General features: G+C 34.4%; 1 protein-coding gene and 1 long non-coding RNA gene across 5 annotated transcripts in view; one reads left to right on the top strand and one right to left on the bottom strand.

The window, feature by feature from the left end:
- The window catches only part of LOC127699011 (uncharacterized), a 314,933-nt gene extending 295,710 nt beyond the window's left edge, over positions 1-19,223 (bottom strand). For all 3 annotated transcript variants that reach the window (XR_007980998.1, XR_007980997.1, XR_007980996.1), the window contains exon 1: positions 12,028-19,223. This is a non-coding gene — a long non-coding RNA (uncharacterized LOC127699011). The remainder of the gene's footprint in view (positions 1-12,027) is intronic.
- The window catches only part of LOC127698983 (alpha-soluble NSF attachment protein-like), a 211,242-nt gene that overhangs the window by 12,389 nt on the left and 176,524 nt on the right, over positions 1-22,329 (top strand). The gene's annotated exons all lie outside the window — the stretch shown is intronic.

Below are 22,329 nucleotides of genomic sequence, written 5' to 3' on the forward strand. Positions count from 1 at the left end.
AGCAACAAAAAAGTCCGTCAAATATTATGTTAGCAACAAAAAAGTCTGTCAAATCTTATGTTAGCAACAACTTCATTTCTGTCAAATCTTATGTTAGCAGCATTGTTCATGTCTGTCAAATCTTATGTTAGCAACTCCAAGATAATCCTTTTTATACGACCGCAAAAAATGTTTGCGGCCGTATATTGGTATGACGTTGTCATCGTCATCGTCGTCGTCGTTCGGCGTCGTCCTAAGACACATTGGTTTTCGCACTCTAACTTTAGTTAAAGTGAATGGATCTCTATGAAATTTTACCAGAAGGTTCAATACCACAAAAGGAAGGTTGGGATTGATTTTAAGGGTTATGGTACCAACAGTAAAGGAATTAGGGGCCAAAAATAAGCATTTTTATACGACCGCAAAAAATTTTTGCCGTCGTATATTGGTATGACGTTGGCGTCGTCGTCGTCGTCTGGCGTCGTCCGCCGTCGTCCAAAGACACATTGGTTTTCGCACTCTAACTTTAGTTTAAGTGAATGGATCTCTATGAAATTTTACCATAAGGTTCAATACCACAAAAGGAAGGTTGGGATTGATTTTGGGGGTTATGGTACCAACAGTTAAGGAATTAGGGGCCAAAAAGGGGCCAAAAATAAGCATTTTTGTAACTTCCAGACATAACTTGTGTGTTAGTGTATGGATCTCTCTGACATTGTATCACAAGGTTCCATATCACACAGGGAATGCTGGGATTAATTTTGGGGGTAATTGCCTCAAAATATTAGGAATTAGGGGCCCAAAAAGGGGCAAAAAACAAGCAATTTTTTAGTTTCATGACAATAACTTGTGTGTAAGTGTATGGATCTTTCTGAAATTGTACTACAAGGTTCCATATCACAAAGGAAGGTTGGAATTGAGTTTGGGGGTAATTGCCCAAAACGTTTAGGAAAAAGGGGCCAAAAAGGGGCCAAAAATAAGCATTTTTCTAGTTTCCAGACAATAACTTGTGTTCAAGTGTATGGATCTCTCTGAAATTGTACCACAAGGTTCCATATCACACAGGGAATGCTGGGATTGATTTTGGGGGTAATTGCTCAAAATATTAGGAATTAGGGGCCCAAAAAGGGGCAAAAAACAAGCATTTTTCTAGTTTCAAGATAATAACTTGTGTGTAAGTGTATGGATCTTTCTGAAATTGTACTACAAGGTTCCATATCACAAAGGGAAAGCTGGAATTGAGTTTGGGGATAATTGCCCAAAACGTTTAGGAAAAAGGGGTAAAAAAGGGGCCAAAAATAAGCATTTTTCTAGTTTCCAGACAATAACTTGTGTTCAAGTGTATGGATCTCTCTGAAATTGTACTGCAAGGTACCATACAACAAAGGGAAGGCTGGGATTGAGTTTGGGGGTGATGAATCATAAGGGGGTTCAAAAAATTTGGGGGGGGGGATTTTTTTTTTTTTTCCTTTTTTTTTTCTTTTAAAATTTTCCATTTTAAGTTGGTTATTTCTGTTTTATATTTTAAAGCAAGTAATAATGATATGGTAGGAGATACACACCAAACAGGATGTGTAAATTATTATATAATAAGTATTGTGCAATAGCAAGAAATTTTCAATTGCACAGTATTGCACAATAGCAAGAAATCTACAATTGCACAGTATTGCGCAATAGCAAGAAATCTTCAATTGCACAGTATTGTGCAATAGCAAGAAATATCCAATAGCACAATATTGCGCAATAGCAAGAAATTGTCAAATGTACAGTATTGCGCAATAGCAAGAAAAATTCAATTGCACAGTATTGTGCAAAAGAAGATACTTCGTATAAATTGCTTATTTCTTGACCAATTTCAATGGGGTTTTATTCTTGAATTCTTGGGGTTCTTTAATATGCTGATTCTAACCGTGTATTAAGTTTTTGGATTTTAGGCCCCGTTTTTAGATTGGTCCACATTGAGGTCCAAAGGGTCCAAAATTAAACTTGGTTTGATTTCATCAAAAATTGAATTATTGGGGTTCTTTGATATGCCAAATCTAACCGTGTATTTAAATTCTTAATTTTTGGTTCTGTTTTCAAATTGGTCTACATTAAGGTCCAAAGGGTCCAAAATTAAACTTAGTTTGATTTTAACAAAAATTGAATTCTTAGGGTTCTTTGATATGCTGAATCTAAACATGTATTTAGATTTTTGATTATGGGCCCAGTTTTCAAGTTGGTCCAAATCGGGGTCCAAAATTAAACTTTGTTTGATTTCAACAAAAATTGAATATATGGGGTTCTTTGATATGCTGAATCTAACCATGTATTTAGATTTTGGATATTGGACCATAATAGGTGAATGTCCAATTTAAATTTTTAAGTTCTTAGACCACATTCATTCTGTGTCAGAAACCTATGCTGTGTCAAATATTTAATCACAATCCAAATTCAGAGCTGTATCAAGATTGAATGTTGTGTCCATACTTGCCCCAACTGTTCAGGGTTTGACCTCTGCAGTCGTATCAAGCTGCGCCCTGCGGAGCATTTTATTTTTTAAAGTTATTACAACTCCTTTTTTATTGGTGCAGATGTTAAGAAATATTTTATTCCAATTTGCCTTTCATACTTAAGCAAGATATACATCCAAACCTTGAAAATACTGAAGATATCAGGATTGTTTGTGTTGCTAACATAAGAATTTTCCGTCAAAATGTCTGTCAATTTTGTTATGATAGCAACATTTTTTAAGGTGTCCTTTATTTAAAAAATATAATGTGAATAGATCTATTTTTTGTCAAAAAGTGTTTACTTATATAAGTATAACATGTATTCCAAAACAGAACCTTATTGGTGTTGATTTTGTTAAACATAATTTTGGGAATTTTTCAACTTTCTTATTTGGAATCTGCCATAAGTGGTATTTTTTTGTGGTTGAGTTATTTTCCTTTGAACAGAAATTGTTAATTATATACATAAAGTTTGATTACACTAAGCCTTTATAGATAATTTTCACCTGTTTATATGTCCTGTTATCAGTTTACTAAACATATGGTTAATGGTTAATGTCTTATCTTAGCTTGAGTGACAGATTTATTTGAAAATTTTCTGTTTTCTAAGTGTTGATGATTAAAAGCTATATAGTAGTAAATATAGTTAGAAATTTACTGTTCATTATTAGACATTTTGAAATAATTACAGATAAGTTTTATAGATTTTTAAAAGACATTGTATTAATGATAAATAAAAGTTTTAATTTTTTTCTTCTTTTCTTTGGTTAATTGTAAATTGTTTGTTTTTCTGTAAAAACTAATTTTCTGAATGCTATATATATTTTTATACGACCGCAAAATTTTGCGGTCGTATATTGGTATGAAGTTGGCGTCGTCTTTGTCGTCGTCCGTCGTTGTTGTCCGAAGACACATTGGTTTTCGCACTCTTAACTTTAGTTTAAGTGAATGGATCTCTATGAAATTTTTACCATAAGGTTCAATACCACAAAAGGAAGGTGGGGATTGATTTTGGGGGTTATGGTACCAACAGTTAAGGAATTGGGGGCCAAAAAGGGGCCAAAAATAAGCATTTTTATACGACCGCAAAAAAATTTTGTGGTCGTATATTGGTATGACGTTGGCGTCGTCGTCGTCATCGTCCGGCGTCGTCGTCCGAATACACATTGGTTTTCGCACTCTAACTTTAGTTTAAGTGAATGGATCTTTTTGAAATTTGACCATAAGGTTAAATACCACAAAAGGAAGGTTGGGATTGATTTTGGGGGTTATGGTACCAACAGTTAAGGAATTAGGGGCCAAAAAGGGGCCAAAAATAAGCATTTTCTAGTTTCCAGACAATAACTGTGCAACGGTGTATGGATCTCTCTGAAATTATACTACAAGTTTCCATACCACAAAGGGATGGTAAGGATTTGCTTTGGGGGGTTATGGCTCAAACCGTTTAGGAATTAGGGGCAAAAAAGGGGGAAAAACAAGGTTGTCCTGGTTAATGGACAAATACTTTAGTACAAAACATAATTTAAAGCAGTGTAAGGGAGATAAATCAAATACATCATTGAAATTATCTCCCTTACACTGCTTTTAAATTATGTATAAAGTAATGGTTAATGAACAATAAAGATAATTTAAAACAGTGTAAGGGAGGTAATCCAAATACAACGTTTTAGTTACTTCCCTTACACTGCTTTTAAATTATGTTTAAAGAAATGCATATTTATAAAGGAAGACCAGTAAAAATATCTGCAAATGTTGCATCTTTTTTTTTTACAAAAAAATCCATATGAAAGATTTGACACTATATTTTTAATTCTATTATAAAATAGATTAAGTTAGCACTATGGTAAATTTAAATGGGTAATTATGGTTGCCAACTCCATTGGAAATTTGAATTGAGATTATGACTATATCTTGAGGGAAAGAATTTTTTGGGGGAAAAAAGGTGGGAGGGGGGGATAAAAAGAAATTGTGGGGGGTCAATTTTTTCTCATTTCAGATTTCAGAAATTAAAAAGAAATATTCTTCAAATATTATTTTTTTTTCAAATTTCAAATATTGAAAAATTTCAAGAAGTAATCTTTAATTGCACAGTATGGCGCATTAGATTTGTAAAATCTTTGATCACATTTATTTATTTGTTATGCCGAATCTAACAGTGTATTTAGATTTTTAATTTTGGGTCCAGTTTTCAAATTGGTCTACATTAAGGTCCAAAGGGTCCAAAATTAAACTTTGTTTGATTTTAGCAAAAATTGAATATATGGGGTTCTTTGATATGCTGAATCTAACCATGTATTTAGATTTTTTATTTGTGGACCCCGTTATCAAATTGGTTCATATTGAGGTCAAAAGGGTCCAAATTTAAACTTTGTTTGATTTCATCTAAAATTGAATTATTGGGGTTCTTTGATATTCCAAATCTAACCGTGTATTTAGATTTTTAATTTTGGGTCCTGTTTTTTAATTTGGTCTACTTTAAGGTCCAAAGGGTCCAAAATTAAGCTTTGTTTGATTTTAACAAAAATTGAATTCTTGGGGTTCTTTGATATGCTGAATCTAAACATGTGTTTAGATTTTTGATTATGGGCCCAGTTTTCAAGTTGGTCCAAGATAGGGTCCAGTATTTAAACTTTGTTTGATTTCAACAAAAATTGAATATATGGGGTTCTTTGATATGCTGAATCTAAACATGTATTTAGATTTTTGATTATGGGCCCAGTTTTCAAGTTGGTCCAAATTGGGGTCCAAATTTAAACTTTGTTTGATTTCCACAAAAATTGAATATATGAGGTTCTTTGATATGCTGAATCTAACCATGTATTTAGATTTTTTTATTTGTGGGCCCCCCTATCAAATTGGTTCATATTGAGGTCAAAAGGGTCCAAAATTAAACTTTGTTTGATTTCATCAAAAATTGAATTATTGGGGTTCTTTGATATTCCAAATCTAACCGTGTATTTAGATTTTTAATTTTAGGTCCCGTTTTTTAAATTGGTCTACATTAAGGTCCAAAGGGTCCAAAATTAAACTTAGTTTGATTTTAGCAAAAATTGAATTCTTGGGGTTCTTTGATATGCTGAATCTAAACATGTGTTTAGATTTTTGATTATGGGCCCAGTTTTCAAGTTTGTCCAAGTTGGGGTCCAAAATTAAACTTTTTTTGATTTCAACAAAAATTGAATATATGGGGTTCTTTGATATGCTGAATCTAACCATGAATTTTGATTTTTTATTTGTGGGCCCCGCTATCAAATTGGTTCATATTGAGGTCAAAAGGGTCCAAAATTAAACTTTGTTTGATTTCATCAAAATTTGAATTATTGGGGTTCTTTGATATTCCAAATCTAACCGTGTATTTAGATTTTTAATTTTAAGTCCCGTTTTTTAAATTGGTCTACATTAAGGTCCAAAGGGTCCAAAATTAAACTTAGTTTGATTTTAACAAAAATTGAATTCTTGTGGTTCTTTGATATGCTGAATCTAAACATGTGTTTAGATTTTTGATTATGGGCCCAGTTTTCAAGTTTGTCCAAGTTGGGGTCCAAAATTAAACTTTGTTTGATTTTAACAAAAATTGAATATATGGGGTTCTTTGATATGCTGAATATAACCATGTATTTTGATTTTGGACATTGGACCATAATAGGTAAATTAAAAAAATTCAAGTTCTTAGACCACATTCTTTCTGTGTCAGAAACCTATGCTGTGTCAAATATTTAATAACAATCCAAATTCAGAGCTGTATCAAGCTTGAATGTTGTGTCCATACTTGCCCCAACTGTTCAGGGTTCGACCTCTCCGGTCGTATCAAGCTGCGCCCCAGCGAAGCATTTTATTGTAACTTCCAGACATAACTTGTGTGTTAGTGTATGGATCTCTCTGACAGTGTTCCACAAAGTTCCATATCACAAAGGGAATGCTGAGATTGATTTTGGGGGTAATTGCCTCCAAATTTTAGGAAATAGTGGCCAAAAAGGGGAAAAAAACAAGCATTTTTCTAGTTTCATGACAATAACTTGTGTGTAAGCGTATGGATCTCTCTGACATTGTACCACAAGGTTCCATATCACAAAGGGAAAGCTGGAATTGAGTTTGGGGGTAATTGCTTAAAACGTTTAGGATTAAGGGGCCAAAAAGGGGCCAAAAATAAGCATTTTTCTAGTTTCCAGACAATAACTTGTGTTCAAGTGTATGGATCTCTCTGAAATTGTACTGCAAGGTACCATACCACAAAGGGAAGGCTGGTATTGATTACGGGGGTAATTGCCTCAAAATTTTAGGAATTAGGGGCAAAAAAGGGGCAAAAAAACAAGCATTTTTCTAGTTTCAGGACAATTACTTGTGTGTAAGTGTATTGATCTTTATGAAATTGTACTACAAGGTTCCATATCACAAAGGGAAAGCTGGGTTTGAGTTTGGGGGTAATTGCCCTAAACGTTTAGGTATTTGGGGCCAAAAAGGGGCCAAAAAACAAGCATTTTTCTAGTTTCCAGACAATAACTTGTGTTCAAGTGTATGGATCTCTCTGAAATTGTACTGCAAGGTACCATACCACAAAGGGAAGGCTGGGATTGAGTTTGGGGGTGATGAATCATAAGGGGGTTCAAAAAAGTTTTGGGGGGGGGATTTTTTTTTCCTTTTTCTTCTTTAAAATTTTCCATTTTAAATTGGTTATTTCTGATTTATATATAAAAGCAAATAATAATGATATGGTTTGAATAGGTAAATTAAAAATTTTTAAGTTCTTAGACCACATTCATTCTGTGTCAGAAACCTATGCTGTGTCAAATATTTAATTACAATCCAAATTCAGTGCTGTATCAAGCTTGAATGTTTTGTCCATACTTGCCCCAACTGTTCAGGGTTCGACCTCTGTGCTCGTATCAAGCTGCGCCCCAGCGGAGCATTTTATTTTGATTAGGTGAACTCCTTTCAAAACTTAGCTTATATTGTCTATTAATAAACATATATTTAGATTTCTGATTTTGGGCCAAGTTTTCAAGTTGGTCCAAATCAGGGTCCAAAATTAAACTGTGTTTGATTTCAACATAAATTGAATATATATAGGGTTCTTTGAAATGCGAATCTAAACCTGTATTTATTTTCATTATTAGTTAGATAATACCACACATCAAGGTACAAAGTGTCCTAAATTAAACTTTTGTTTAATCAAAAATTGAATTCTTGGGTTCTTTGATATGCTGATTTTAACAATGTTTGAGTGTTAAATCATATTTAATTTTAGAGAACTTAGTCATCACTGGTTGTTAGTCCCCTACCGACGAAGTTGAAGGGGACTTTAGGTTTGCACTCTGTCCGTCTGTCCGTCTGTCCATCCATCAGTCCGTCTGTCCATCCGACAGTCCGGCAAATCAGTTTTCCTGACTTTTTACAAAAAAAATGTATCTTCTTAAAGATTTTGATTTGATATTTGATGTATTGTTTTATCATGTCAAGTTCTATTTTCACGATTTTAGCTTTTCTCCTTATTCAGTTAAAGCCCTTTCCCTAGAATTAAATTTTTGATGAAATACTTATTAATTACTAGATTTCTGTTCAAAGGGAATTAACTCATTTTTATACGACTGCAAAAGTATATTGGTATGACGTTGGCGTTGTCGTCATCCGAAGACACATTGGTTTTCGCACAATAACTTTAGTTTAAGTTAATGGAACTCTACGAAATTTTACCATAAGGTTCAATACCACAAAAGGAAGGTTGGGATTGATTTTGGGGGTTATGGTACCAACAGTTAAGGAATTAGGGGCCAAAAATAAGCATTTTTGTAACTTGTGTGTTAGTGTATGGATCTCTCTGACATTGTACCACAAGGTTCCATATCACAAAGGGAATGCTGGGATTGATTTTGGGGGTAATTGCCTCAAAACGTTTAGGAATTAGGGGCCAAAAAAGGGGCAAAAACAAGCATTTTTCTAGTTTCATGACAAAAGCTTGTGTTCAAGTGTATGGAACCTCTCTGAAATTGTACTGCAAGGTACCATACCACAAAGGGAAGGCTGGGATTGATTTTGGGGGTAATTGCCTCAAAATATTAGGGATTAGGGGCCAAAAAGGGGCAAAAAACAACCCTTTTTCTAGTTTCAGGACAATAACTTGTGTGTAAGTGTATGAATCTTTATGAAATTGTACTACAAGGTTCCATATCACAAAGGGAAAGCTTGGTTTGAGTTTGTGGGTAATTGCCCTAAACGTTTAGGAATAAGGGGCCAAAAATGGGCCAAAAAACAAGCATTTTTACAGTTTCCAGACAATAACTTGTGTTCAAGTGTATGGATCGCTCTGAAATTGTACCACAGGGTACCATACCACAAAGGGAAGGCTGTGATTGAGTTTGGGGGTGATGAATCATAAGGGGGTTCAAAAAATTTGGGGGGGATTTTTTTTTCCTTTTTTATCTTTTTAGCTCACCTGGCCCAAAGGACCAAGTGAGCTTTTCTCATCACTTGGCGTCCTGCGTCATTGTCGTCGTCCGTCATCGTTGTTAACTTTTTACATTTTGAACTTCTTCTAGAGAACCACTAAATGGAATAAAACCAAACATGGCATGAATGTTCCTTATGAGGTGCTGACCAAGTGTTGTTACTTTGTAGCCAATCCATCATCCAAGATGGCCGCCAGCAGGGGACTTAGTTTAACATAGGACCCTACGGGAAATACATACAAATGTCTTCTTTTAGAGAACCACTGAATGGAATGGAACCAAACATGGCATGAGTGTTCCTTATGAGGTGCTGACCAAGTGTTGTTACTTTGCAGTTGGTCCATCATACAAGATGGCCGCCAGCGGGGGACTTAGTTTAACATAGGACCCTACGGGAAATACATACAAATGTCTTCTTTTAGAGAACCACTGAATGGAATGAAACCAAACATGGCATGAATGTTCCTTATGAAGTGCTGACCAAGTGTTGTTACATTGCAGCCGATCCATCATCCAAGATGGCCGCCAGGGGGGACTTAGTTTAACATAGGACCCTATGGGAAATACATACAAATGTCTTCTTTTAGAGAACCACTGATTGGAATGAAACCAAACATGGCATGAATGTTCCTTATGAGGTGCTGACCAAGTGTTGTTACATTGCAGCCGATCCATCATCCAAGATTGCCACCAGGGGTGACTTAGTTTAACATAGGACCCTATAGGCTTCTTTGTTGCCAATTTACTGTTTAAGATGGCCACCAGGAAATATTATTAAATAACGGGGACCAATATTAAACCAAATTTGGCCTCAATCATTATTTGGGTATCTGTTATGATTTTTATACAGCCGCAAAAAAAATTTTGTGGTCGTATAATGGTATGACGTCGTCCGAAGACACATTAGTTTTCGCACTCTAACTTTAGTTTAAGTGAATGGATCTCAATGAAATTTTACCATAAGGTTCAATACCACAAAAGGAAGGTGGGGATTGATTTTGGGGGTTATGGTACCAACAGTTAAGGAATTAGGGGCCTTAATAAGCATTTTTGTAACTTCCAGACATAACTTGTGTGTAATTGCCTCCAAATTTTAGGAATTAGGGGCCAAAAAGGGGGGCAAAAAACAAGCATTTTTGTAGTTTCATGACAATAACTTGTGTGTATGGATCTCTCTGACATTGTATCACAAGGTTCCATATCACAAAGGGAATGCTGGGATTGATTTTGGGGGTAATTGCCCAAAACGTTTAGGAATAAGGGGCCAAAAAGGGGCAAAAAATAAGCATTTTTCTAGTTTCCAGACAATAACTTGTGTTCAAGTTTATAGATCTCTCTGAAATTGTACTGCAAGGTACCATACCACAAAGGGAAGGCTGGGATTGATTTTGGGGGTAATTCCCTCAAAATTTTAGGAATTAGGGGCCATAAAAGGGCAAAAAAACAAGCATTTTTCTAGTTTCAGGACAATAACTTGTGTGTAAGTGTATGGATCTTAATGAAATTGTACTGCAAGGTTCCATATCACAAAGGGAAAGCTGGGTTTGAGTTTGGGGGTAATTGCCCAAAACGCTTAGGAATAAGGGGCCAAAAAGGGGCCAAAAATAAGCATTTTTCTAGTTTCCAGACAATAACTTGTGTTCAAGTGTATGGATCTCTCTGAAATTGTACCACAAGGTTCCATATCACACAGGGAATGCTGGGATTGATTTTGGGGGTAATTGCCTCAAAATATTAGGAATTAGGGGCCAAAAAAGGGGCAAAAAACAAGCATTTTTCTAGTTTCATGATAATAACTTGTGTGTAAGTGTATGGATCTTTCTGAAATTGTACTACAAGGTTCCATATCACAAAGGGAAAGCTGGAATTGAGTTTGGGGGTGATGAATCATAAGGGGGTTCAAAAAATTTGGGGGTGGGGATTTTTTTTCCCTTTTTTTTCTTTTTTTCCTTTTTTTTTTCTTTTAAAATTTTCCATTTTAAGTTTGTTATTTCTGTTTTATATTTAAAAGCAAATAATAATGATATGGTAGGAGATACACACCAAACAGGATGTGTAAATTATTATATAATAAGTATTGTGCAATAGCAAGAAATTTTCAATTGCACAGTATTGCGCAATAGCAAGAAATCTTCAATGGCACAGTATTGCGCAATAGCAAGAAATCTTCAATGGCACAGTATTGTGCAATATTGTGCAATAGCAAGAAATATCCAATAGCACAATATTGCGCAATAGCAAGAATTTGTCAATTGTACAGTATTGCGCAATAGCAAGAAATATTCAATTGCACAGTATTGTGCAAAAGAAGATACTTCATATAAATTGCTTATTTCTTGACCAATTTCAATGGGGTTTTATTCTTGGATTCTTGGGGTTCTTTAATATGCTGATTTTAACTGTGTATTAAGTTTTTGGATTTTGGGCCCCGTTTTTAAATTGGTCCACATTGAGGTCCAAAGGGTCCAAAATTAAACTTTGTTTGATTTCATCAAAAATTGAATTATTGGGGTTCTTTGATATGTCGAATCTAACCGTGTATTTAGATTCTTATTTTTTGGTTCCGTTTTCAAATTGGTCTACATTAAGGTCCAAAATTAAACTTAGTTTGATTTTAACAAAAATTGAATTCTTAGGGTTCTTTGATATGCTGAATCTAAACATGTATTTAGATTTTTGATTATGGGCCCAGTTTTCAAGTTGGTCCAAATCGGGGTCCAAAATTAAACTTTGTTTGATTTCAACAAAAATTGAATATATGGGGTTCTTTGATATGCTGAATCTAACCATGTATTTAGATTTTTGATTTTTGGGCCCCGTTATCAACTTTGTCCACATTGAGGTCAAAAGGGTCCAAAATTAAACTTTGTTTGATTTCATCAAAAATTGAATTCTTGGGGTTCTTTGATATGCTGAATCTAACCATGTATTTAGATTTTGGTTATTGGACCATAATAGGTGAATGTCCAATTTAAAATTTTTAAGTTCTTAGACCACATTCATTCTGTGTCAGAAACCTATGCTGTGTCAAATATTTAATCACAATCCAAATTCAGAGCTGTATCAAGATTGAATGTTGTGTCCATACTTGCCCCAACTGTTCAGGGTTCGACCTCTGCGGTCGTATCAAGCTGCGCCCTGCGGAGCATTTTATTTTTTAAAGTTATTACAACTCCTTTTTTATTGGTGCAGATGTTAAGAAATATTTTATTCCAATTTGCCTTTCATACTTAAGCAAGATATACATCCAAACCTTGAAAATACTGAAGATATCAGGATTGCTTGTGTTGCTAACATAAGAATTTTCCGTCAAAATGTCTGTCAATTTTGTTATGATAGCAACATTTTTTTAAGGTGTCCTTTATTTAAAAAATATAATGTGAATAGATCTATTTTTTGTCAAAAAGTGTTTACTTATATAAGTATAACATGTATTCCAAAACAGAACCTTATTGGTGTTGATTTTGTTAAATATAATTTTGGGAATTTTTCAACTTTCTTATTTGGAATCTGCCATAAGTGGTATTTTTTTGTGGTTGAGTTATTTTCCTTTGAACAGAAATTGTTAATTATATACATAAAGTTTGATTACACTAAGCCTTTATAGATAATTTTCACCTGTTTATATGTCCTGTTATCAGTTTACTAAACATATGGTTAATGGTTAATGTCTTATCTTAGCTTGAGTGACAGATTTATTTGAAAATTTTCTGTTTTCTAAGTGTTGATGATTAAAAGCTATATAGTAGTAAATATAGTTAGAAATTTACTGTTCATTATTAGACATTTTGAAGATAATTACAGATAAGTTTTATAGATTTTTAAAAGACATTGTATTAATGATAAATAAAAGTTTTAATTTTTTTCTTCTTTTCTTTGGTTAATTGTAAATTGTTTGTTTTTCTGTAAAAACTAATTTTCTGAATGCTATATATATTTTTATACGACCGCAAAATTTTGCGGTCGTATATTGGTATGAAGTTGGCGTCGTCTTTGTCGTTGTCCGTCGTTGTTGTCCGAAGACACATTGGTTTTCGCACTCTTAACTTTAGTTTAAGTGAATGGATCTCTATGAAATTTTTACCATAAGGTTCAATACCACAAAAGGAAGGTGGGGATTGATTTTGGGGGTTATGGTACCAACAGTTAAGGAATTGGGGGCCAAAAAGGGGCCAAAAATAAGCATTTTTGTAACTTCCAGACATAACTTGTGTGTTAGTGTATGGATCTCTCTGACAGTGTACCACAAAGTTCCATATCACAAAGGGAATGCTGGGATTGATTTAATTGGGGGTAATTGCCTCCAAATTTTAGGAAATAGTGGCCAAAAAGGGGAAAAAAACAAGCATTTTTCTAGTTTCATGACAATAAATTGTGTGTAAGCATATGGATCTCTCTGACATTGTACCACAAGGTTCCATATCACAAAGGGAAAGCTGGAATTGAGTTTGGGGGTAATTGCCCAAAACGTTTAGGATTAAGGGCCAAAAAGGGGCCAAAAATAAGCATTTTTCTAGTTTCCAGACAATAACTTGTGTTCAAGTGTATGGATCTCTCTGAAATTGTACTGCAAGGTACCATACCACAAAGGGAAGGCTGGTATTGATTATGGGGGTAATTGTCTCAAAATTTTAGGAATTAGGGGCAAAAAAGGGGCAAAAAAACAAGCATTTTTCTAGTTTCAGGACAATTACTTGTGTGTAAGTGTATTGATCTTTATGAAATTGTACTACAAGGTTCCATATCACAAAGGGAAAGCTGGGTTTGAGTTTGGGGGTAATTGCCCTAAATGTTTAGGTATTTGGGGCCAAAAAGGGGCCAAAAAACAAGCATTTTTCTAGTTTCCAGACAATAACTTGTGTTCAAGTGTATGGATCTCTCTGAAATTGTACTGCAAGGTACCATACCACAAAGGGAAGGCTGGGATTGAGTTTGGGGGTGATGAATCATAAGGGGGTTCAAAAAAGTTTTGGGGGGGGGATTTTTTTTTCCTTTTTCTTCTTTAAAATTTTCCATTTTAAATTGGTTATTTCTGATTTATATATAAAAGCAAATAATAATGATATGGTTTGAATAGGTAAATTAAAAATTTTTAAGTTCTTAGACCACATTCATTCTGTGTCAGAAACCTATGCTGTGTCAAATATTTAATTACAATCCAAATTCAGTGCTGTATCAAGCTTGAATGTTTTGTCCATACTTGCCCCAACTGTTCAGGGTTCGACCTCTGTGCTCGTATCAAGCTGCGCCCCAGCGGAGCATTTTATTTTGATTAGGTGAACTCCTTTCAAAACTTAGCTTATATTGTCTATTAATAAACATATATTTAGATTTCTGATTTTGGGCCAAGTTTTCAAGTTGGTCCAAATCAGGGTCCAAAATTAAACTGTGTTTGATTTCAACATAAATTGAATATATATAGGGTTCTTTGAAATGCTGAATCTAAACCTGTATTTATTTTCATTATTAGTTAGATAATACCACACATCAAGGTACAAAGTGTCCTAAATTAAACTTTTGTTTAATCAAAAATTGAATTCTTGGGTTCTTTCATATGCTGATTTTAACAATGTTTGAGTGTTAAATCATATTTAATTTTAGAGAACTTAGTCATCACTGGTTGTTAGTCCCCTACCGACGAAGTTGAAGGGGACTTTAGGTTTGCAATCTGTCCGTTCTGTCCGTCTGTCCATCCATCAGTCCGTCTGTCCATCCGACAGTCCGGCAAATCAGTTTTCCAGACTTTTTATCTTCTTAAAGATTTTGATTTGATATTTGATGTATTGTTTTATCATGTCAAGTTCTATTTTCACGATTTTAGCTTTTCTCCTTATTCAGTTACAGCCCTTTCCCTAGAATTAAATTTTTGATGAAATACTTATTAATTACTAGATTTCTGTTCAAAGGGAATTAACTCATTTTTATACGACTGCAAAAGTATATTGGTATGACGTTGGCGTTGTCGGCGTTGTCGTCGTCCGAAGACACATTGGTTTTCGCACAATAACTTTAGTTTAACTGAATGGATCTCTATGAAATTTTACCATAAGGTTCAATACCACAAAAGGAAGGTTGGGATTGATTTTGGGGGTTATGGTACCAACAGTTAAGGAATTAGGGGCCAAAAATAAGCATTTTTGTAACTTGTGTGTTAGTGTATGGATCTCTCTGACATTGTACCACAAGGTTCCATATCACAAAGGGAATGCTGGGATTGATTTTGGGGGTAATTGCCTCAAAACGTTTAGGAATTAGGGGCCAAAAAAGGGGCAAAAACAAGCATTTTTCTAGTTTCATGACAAAAGCTTGTGTTCAAGTGTATGGAACCTCTCTGAAATTGTACTGCAAGGTACCATACCACAAAGGGAAGGCTGGGATTGATTTTGGGGGTAATTGCCTCAAAATATTAGGGATTAGGTGCCAAAAAGGGGCAAAAAACAACCCTTTTTCTAGTTTCAGGACAATAACTTGTGTGTAAGTGTATGAATCTTTATGAAATTGTACTACAAGGTTCCATATCACAAAGGGAAAGCTTGGTTTGAGTTTGTGGGTAATTGCCCTAAACGTTTAGGAATAAGGGGCCAAAAATGGGCCAAAAAACAAGCATTTTTACAGTTTCCAGACAATAACTTGTGTTCAAGTGTATGGATCGCTCTGAAATTGTACCACAGGGTACCATACCACAAAGGGAAGGCTGTGATTGAGTTTGGGGGTGATGAATCATAAGGGGGTTCAAAAAATTTGGGGGGGATTTTTTTTTCCTTTTTTATCTTTTTAGCTCACCTGGCCCAAAGGACCAAGTGAGCTTTTCTCATCACTTGGCGTCCGTCGTCATTGTCGTCGTCCGTCATCGTTGTTAACTTTTTACATTTTGAACTTCTTCTAGAGAACCACTGAATGGAATAAAACCAAACATGGCATGAATGTTCCTTATGAGGTGCTGACCAAGTGTTATTACTTTGTAGCCAATCCATCATCCAAGATGGCCGCCAGCAGGGGACTTAGTTTAACATAGGACCCTATCGGAAATACATACAAATGTCTTCTTTTAGAGAACCACTGAATGGAATGGAACCAAACATGGCATGAGTGTTCCTTATGAGGTGCTGACCAAGTGTTGTTACTTTGCAGTTGGTCCATCATACAAGATGGCCGCCAGCGGGGGACTTAGTTTAACATAGGACCCTATGGGAAATACATACAAATGTCTTCTTTTAGAGAACCAGTGAATGGAATAGAACCAGACATGGCATGAATGTTCCTTATGAGGTGCTGACCTAGTGTTGTTACTTGACAGTCGGTCCATCATCCAAGATGGCCGCCAAGGGGGGGGAACTTAGTTTAACATAGGACCCTTTGGGAATTACATACAAATGTCTTCTTTTAGAGAACCACTGAATGGAATGAAACCAAACATGGCATGAATGTTCCTTATGAGGTGCTGACCAAGTGTTGTTACATTGCAGCCGATCCATCATCCAAGATGGCCGCCAGGGGGGACTTAATTTAACATAGGACCCTATGGGAAATACATACAAATGTCTTCTTTTAGAGAACCACTGATTGGAATGAAACCAAACATGGCATGAATGTTCCTTATGAAGTGCTGACCAAGTGTTGTTACATTGCAGCCGATCCATCATCCAAGATGGCCTCCAGGGGGGACTTAGTTTAACATAGGACCCTATAGGCTTCTTTGTTGCCGATTTACTGTTCAAGATGGCCACCAAGAAATATTATTAAATAACGCGGACCAATATTAAACCAAATTTGGCCTCAATCATTATTTGGGTATCTGTTATGATTTTTATACAGCCGCAAAAAAAATTTTGTGGTCGTATAATGGTATGAAGTCGTCCGAAGACACATTAGTTTTCGCACTCTAACTTTAGTTTAAGTGAATGGATCTCAATGAAATTTTACCATAAGGTTCAATACCACAAAAGGAAGGTGGGGATTGATTTTGGGGGTTATGGTACCAACAGTTAAGGAATTAGGGGCCTTAATAAGCATTTTTGTAACTTCCAGACATAACTTGTGTGTAATTGCCTCCAAATTTTAGGAATTAGGGGCCAAAAAGGGGGGCAAAAAACAAGCATTTTTGTAGTTTCATGACAATAACTTGTGTGTATGGATCTCTCTGACATTGTATCACAAGGTTCCATATCACAAAGAGAATGCTGGGATTGATTTTGGTGGTAATTGCCCAAAACGTTAAGGAATAAGGGGCCAAAAAGGGGCAAAAAATAAGCATTTTTCTAGTTTCCAGACAATAACTTATGTTCAAGTTTATGGATCTCTCTGAAATTGTACTGCAAGGTACCATACCACAAAGGGAAGGCTGGGATTGATTTTGGGGGTAATTCCCTCAAAATTTTAGGAATTGGGGGCCATTAAAGGGCAAAAAAACAAGCATTTTTCTAGTTTCAGGACAATAACTTGTGTGTAAGTGTATGGATCTTAATGAAATTGTACTGCAAGGTTCCATATCACAAAGGGAAAGCTGGGTTTGAGTTTGGGGGTAATTGCCCTAAATGTTTAGGAATTTGGGGCTAAAAAGGGGCCAAAAAACAAGCATTTTTTTAGTTTCCAGACAATAACTTGTGTTCAAGTGTATGGATCTCTCTGAAATTGTACTGCAAGGTACCATACCACAAAGGGAAGGCTGGGATTGAGTTTGGGGGTGATGAATCATAAGGGGGTTCAAAAAATTTGGGGGGGGGGATTTTTTTTTCCTTTTTTTTCTTTAAAATTTTCCATTTTAAAATGGTTATTTCTGATTTCTGATTTATATATAAAAGCAAATAATAATGATATGGTTTGAATAGGTAAATTAAAATTTTTTAAGTTCTTTCATTCTGTGTCAGAAACCTATGGTGTGTCAAATATTTAATTACAATCCAAATTCAGTGCTGTGTCAAGCTTGAATGTTGTGTCCATACTTGCCCCAACTGTTCAGGGTTCAACCTCTGCGGTCGTATCAAGCTGCGCCCCAGCGGAGCATTTTATTATCTATCTTTATATGATTTCTAAAACCAAAGTAGAGTCAGGTGAGCAACACAGGCTCTTCAGAGCCTCTAGGTTTTTTTCTTTTAAATTTTCCATTTTAAGTTGTTTATATTTTGTGGTCCTATATAGGTAAGACGTCGTCGTCATTGTCGTTGTCGTCCGGCGTCGTCGTCTTCTGAAGACACATTGGTTTTTGCACTCTAACTTTAGTTTAAGTGAATGGATCTTTATGAAATTTTACCATAAGGTTCAATACTACAAAAGGAAGGTTGGGATTGATTTTGGGGGTTATGGTACCAACAGTTAAGGAATAAGGGGCCAAAAAGGGGCCAAAAATAAGCATTTTCTAGTTTCCAGACAATAACTGTGGAACGATGTATGGATCTCTCTGAAATTATACTACAAGTTTCCATACCACAAAGGGATTGTTAGGATTTGCCTTGGGGGGGTTATGGCTCAAACCGTTTAGGAATTAGGGGCAAAAAAGGGGGAAAAACAGGGTTATCCTGGTTAATGGACAAATACTTTAGTACAAAACATAATTTAAAGCAGTGTAAGGGAGATAAATCAAATACATCATTGAAATTATCTCCCTTACACTGCTTTTAAATTATGTATAAAGTAATGGTTAATGAACAATAAAGATAATTTAAAACAGTGTAAGGGAGGTAATCCAAATACAACGTTTTGGTTACTTCCCTTACACTGCTTATAAATTATGTTTAAAGAAATGCATATTTATAAAGGAAGACCAGTAAAAATATCTGCAAATGTTGCATCTTTTTTTTTTACAAAAAAATCCATATGAAAGATTTGACACTATATTTTTAATTCTATTATAAAATAGATTAAGTTAGCACTATGGTAAATTTAAATGGGTAATTATGGTTGCCAACTCCATTGGAAATTTGAATTGAGATTATGACCATATCTTGAGGGAAAGAATTTTTTGGGGGAAAAAGGGGGGGGGGGGAGATAAAAAGAAATTGTGGGGGGTCAATTTTTTCTCATTTCAGATTTCAGAAATTAAAAAGAATTATTCTTCAAAAATTATTTTTTATTCAAATTTCAAATATTGAAAAATTTCAAGAAGTCTTTAATTGCACAGTATGGCGCATTAGATTTGTAAAATCTTTGATCACATTTATTTATTTGTTATGCCGAATCTAACAGTGTATTTAGATTTTTAATTTTGGGTCCAGTTTTCAAATTGGTCTACATTAAGGTCCAAAGGGTCCAAAATTAAACTTTGTTTGATTTTAGCAAAAATTGAATATATGAGGTTCTTTGATATGCTGAATCTAAACATGTATTTAGATTTTTGATTTTTGGCCCAGTTTTCAAGTTGGTCCAAATTGGGGTCCAAAATTAAACTTTGTTTGATTTCAACAAAAATTGAATATATGGGGTTCTTTGATATGCTGAATCTAACCATGTATTTAGATTTTTTATTTGTGAACCCCGTTATCAAATTGGTTCATATTGAGGTCAAAAGGGTCCAAAATTAAACTTTGTTTGATTTCATCAAAAATTGAATTATTGGGGTTCTTTGATATTCCAAATCTAACCGTGTATTTAGATTTTTAATTTTGGGTCCTGTTTTTTAAATTGGTCTACATTAAGGTCCAAAGGGTCCAAAATGAAACTTAGTTTGATTTCAACAAAAATTGAATTCTTGGGGTTCTTTGATATGCTGAATCTAAACATGTGTTTAGATTTTTGATTATGGGCCCAGTTTTCAAGTTGGTCCAAGATAGGGTCCAGTATTTAAACTTTGTTTGATTTCAACAAAAATTGAATATGTGGGGTTCTTTGATATGCTGAATTTAAACATGTATTTAGATTTTTGATTATGGGCCCAGTTTTCAAGTTGGTCCAAATTGGGGTCCAAAATTAAACTTTGTTTGATTTCAACAAAAATTGAATATATGAGGTTCTTTGATATGCTGAATCTAACCATATATTTAGATTTTCTATTTGTAGGCCCCGCTTTCAAATTGGTTCATATTGAGGTCAAAAGGGTCCAAAATTAAACTTTGTTTGATTTCATCAAAAATTGAATTATTGGGGTTTTTTGATATGCCAAATCTAACCGTGTTTTTAGATTTTTAATTTGGGTCCCGTTTTTTAAATTGGTCTTCATTGAGGTCCAAAGGGTCCAAAATTAAACTTAGTTTGATTTTAACAAAAATTGAATTCTTGGGGTTCTTTGATATGCTGAATCTAAACATGTGTTTAGATTTTTGATTATGGGCCCAGTTTTCAAGTTGGTCCAAGATAGGGTCCAGTATTTAAACTTTGTTTGATTTCAACAAAAATTGAATATGTGGGGTTCTTTGATATGCTGAATTTAAACATGTATTTAGATTTTTGATTATGGGCCCAGTTTTCAAGTTGGTCCAAATTGGGGTCCAAAATTAAACTTTGTTTGATTTCAACAAAAATTGAATATATGAGGTTCTTTGATATGCTGAATCTAACCATATATTTAGATTTTCTATTTGTAGGCCCCGCTTTCAAATTGGTTCATATTGAGGTCAAAAGGGTCCAAAATTAAACTTTGTTTGATTTCATCAAAAATTGAATTATTGGGGTTCTTTGATATGCCAAATCTAACCGTGTTTTTAGATTTTTAATTTGGGTCCCGTTTTTTAAATTGGTCTTCATTGAGGTCCAAAGGGTCCAAAATTAAACTTAGTTTGATTTTAACAAAAATTGAATTCTTGGGGTTCTTTGATATGCTGAATCTAAACATGTGTTTAGATTTTTGATTATGGGCCCAGTTTTCAAGTTGGTTCAAGTTGGGGTCCAAAATTAAACTTTTTTTGATTTCAACAAAAATTGAATATATGGGGTTCTTTGATATGCTGAATCTAACCATGAATTTAGATTTTTTATTTGTGGGCCCCGCTATCAAATTGGTTCATATTGAGGTCAAAAGGGTCCAAAATTAAACTTTGTTTGATTTCATCAAAAATTGAATTATTGGGGTTCTTTGATATTCCAAATCTAACTGTGTATTTAGATTTTTAATTTTAAGTCCCGTTTTTTAAATTGGTCTACATTAAGGTCCAAAGGGTCCAAAATTAAACTTAGTTTGATTTTAGCAAAAATTGAATTCTTGGGGTTCTTTGATATGCTGAATCTAAACATGTGTTTAGATTTTTGATTATGGGCCCAGTTTTCAAGTTTGTCCAAGTTGGGGTCCAAAATTAAACTTTGTTTGATTTTAACAAAAATGAATATATGGGGTTCTTTGATATGCTGAATCTAACCATGTATTTTGATTTTGGACATTGAACCATAATAGGTAAATTTAAAAAATTCAAGTTCTTAGACCACATTCTTTCTGTGTCAGAAACCTATGCTGTGTCAAATATTTAATAACAATCCAAATTCAGAGCTGTATCAAGCTTGAATGTTGTGTCCATATTTGCCCCAACTGTTCAGGATTCGACCTCTGCGGTCGTATCAAGCTGCGCCCCAGCGAAGCATTTTATTGTAACTTCCAGACATAACTTGTGTGTTAGTTTATGGATCCCTCTGACATTGTACCACAGGGTTCCATCTCACATAGGGAATGCTGGGATTGATTTAGGGGGTGATTGCCTCAAAATTTTGGGAATTAGGGGCCAAAAAAGGGGAAAAAAACAAGTATTTTTCTACTTTCACGACAATAGCTTGTGTGTAAGGGTATAGATCTTTCTGAAATTGTACTACAAGGTTCCATATCACAAAGGGAAAGCTGGAATAGAGTTTGGGGGTAATTGCCCAAACTGTTTAGGAAAAAGGGGCCCAAAAGGAACCAAAAATAAGCATTTTTTCTAGTTTCTAGACAATAACTTGTGTTCAAGTGTATGGATCTCTCTGAAATTGTACTGCAAGGTACCATACCACAAAGGGAATCTTTTTTTTTTTTACAAAAAAATCCATATGAAAGATTTGATACCATATTTTAAATTCTATTATACAATAGATGAAGTTAGCACTATGGTAAATTTAAATGGGTAATTATGGTTGCAAATTCCATTGGAAATTGGAATTGAGATTATTCCTTGAGGGAAAGAATTTTTTGGTGGAAAAAGGGGGGGGGAGGGTAAAAAGAAATTGGGGGGGGGGGGGTCAATTTTTTCTCATTTCAGATTTCAGAAATTAAAAAGAATTATTCTTCAAATATTATTTTTTTTCAAATTTCAAATATTGAAAAATTACAAGAAGTAATCTTTAATTGCACAGTATGGCACATTAGATTTCTAAAATCTTTGACCACATTTATTTATTTGTTATGCCAAATCTGACCCTGTATTTAGATTTTTAATTTTGGGTCCAGTTTTCAAATTGGTCTACATTAAGGTCCAAAGCGTTCAAAATTAAACTTAGTTTGATTTTAACAAAAATTAAATATA

The sequence above is a fragment of the Mytilus californianus genome, unplaced genomic scaffold (genome assembly GCF_021869535.1).
Source record: "Mytilus californianus isolate M0D057914Y unplaced genomic scaffold, xbMytCali1.0.p SCAF_4, whole genome shotgun sequence".
Classification (NCBI taxonomy): Eukaryota; Metazoa; Mollusca; class Bivalvia; order Mytilida; family Mytilidae; genus Mytilus; species Mytilus californianus.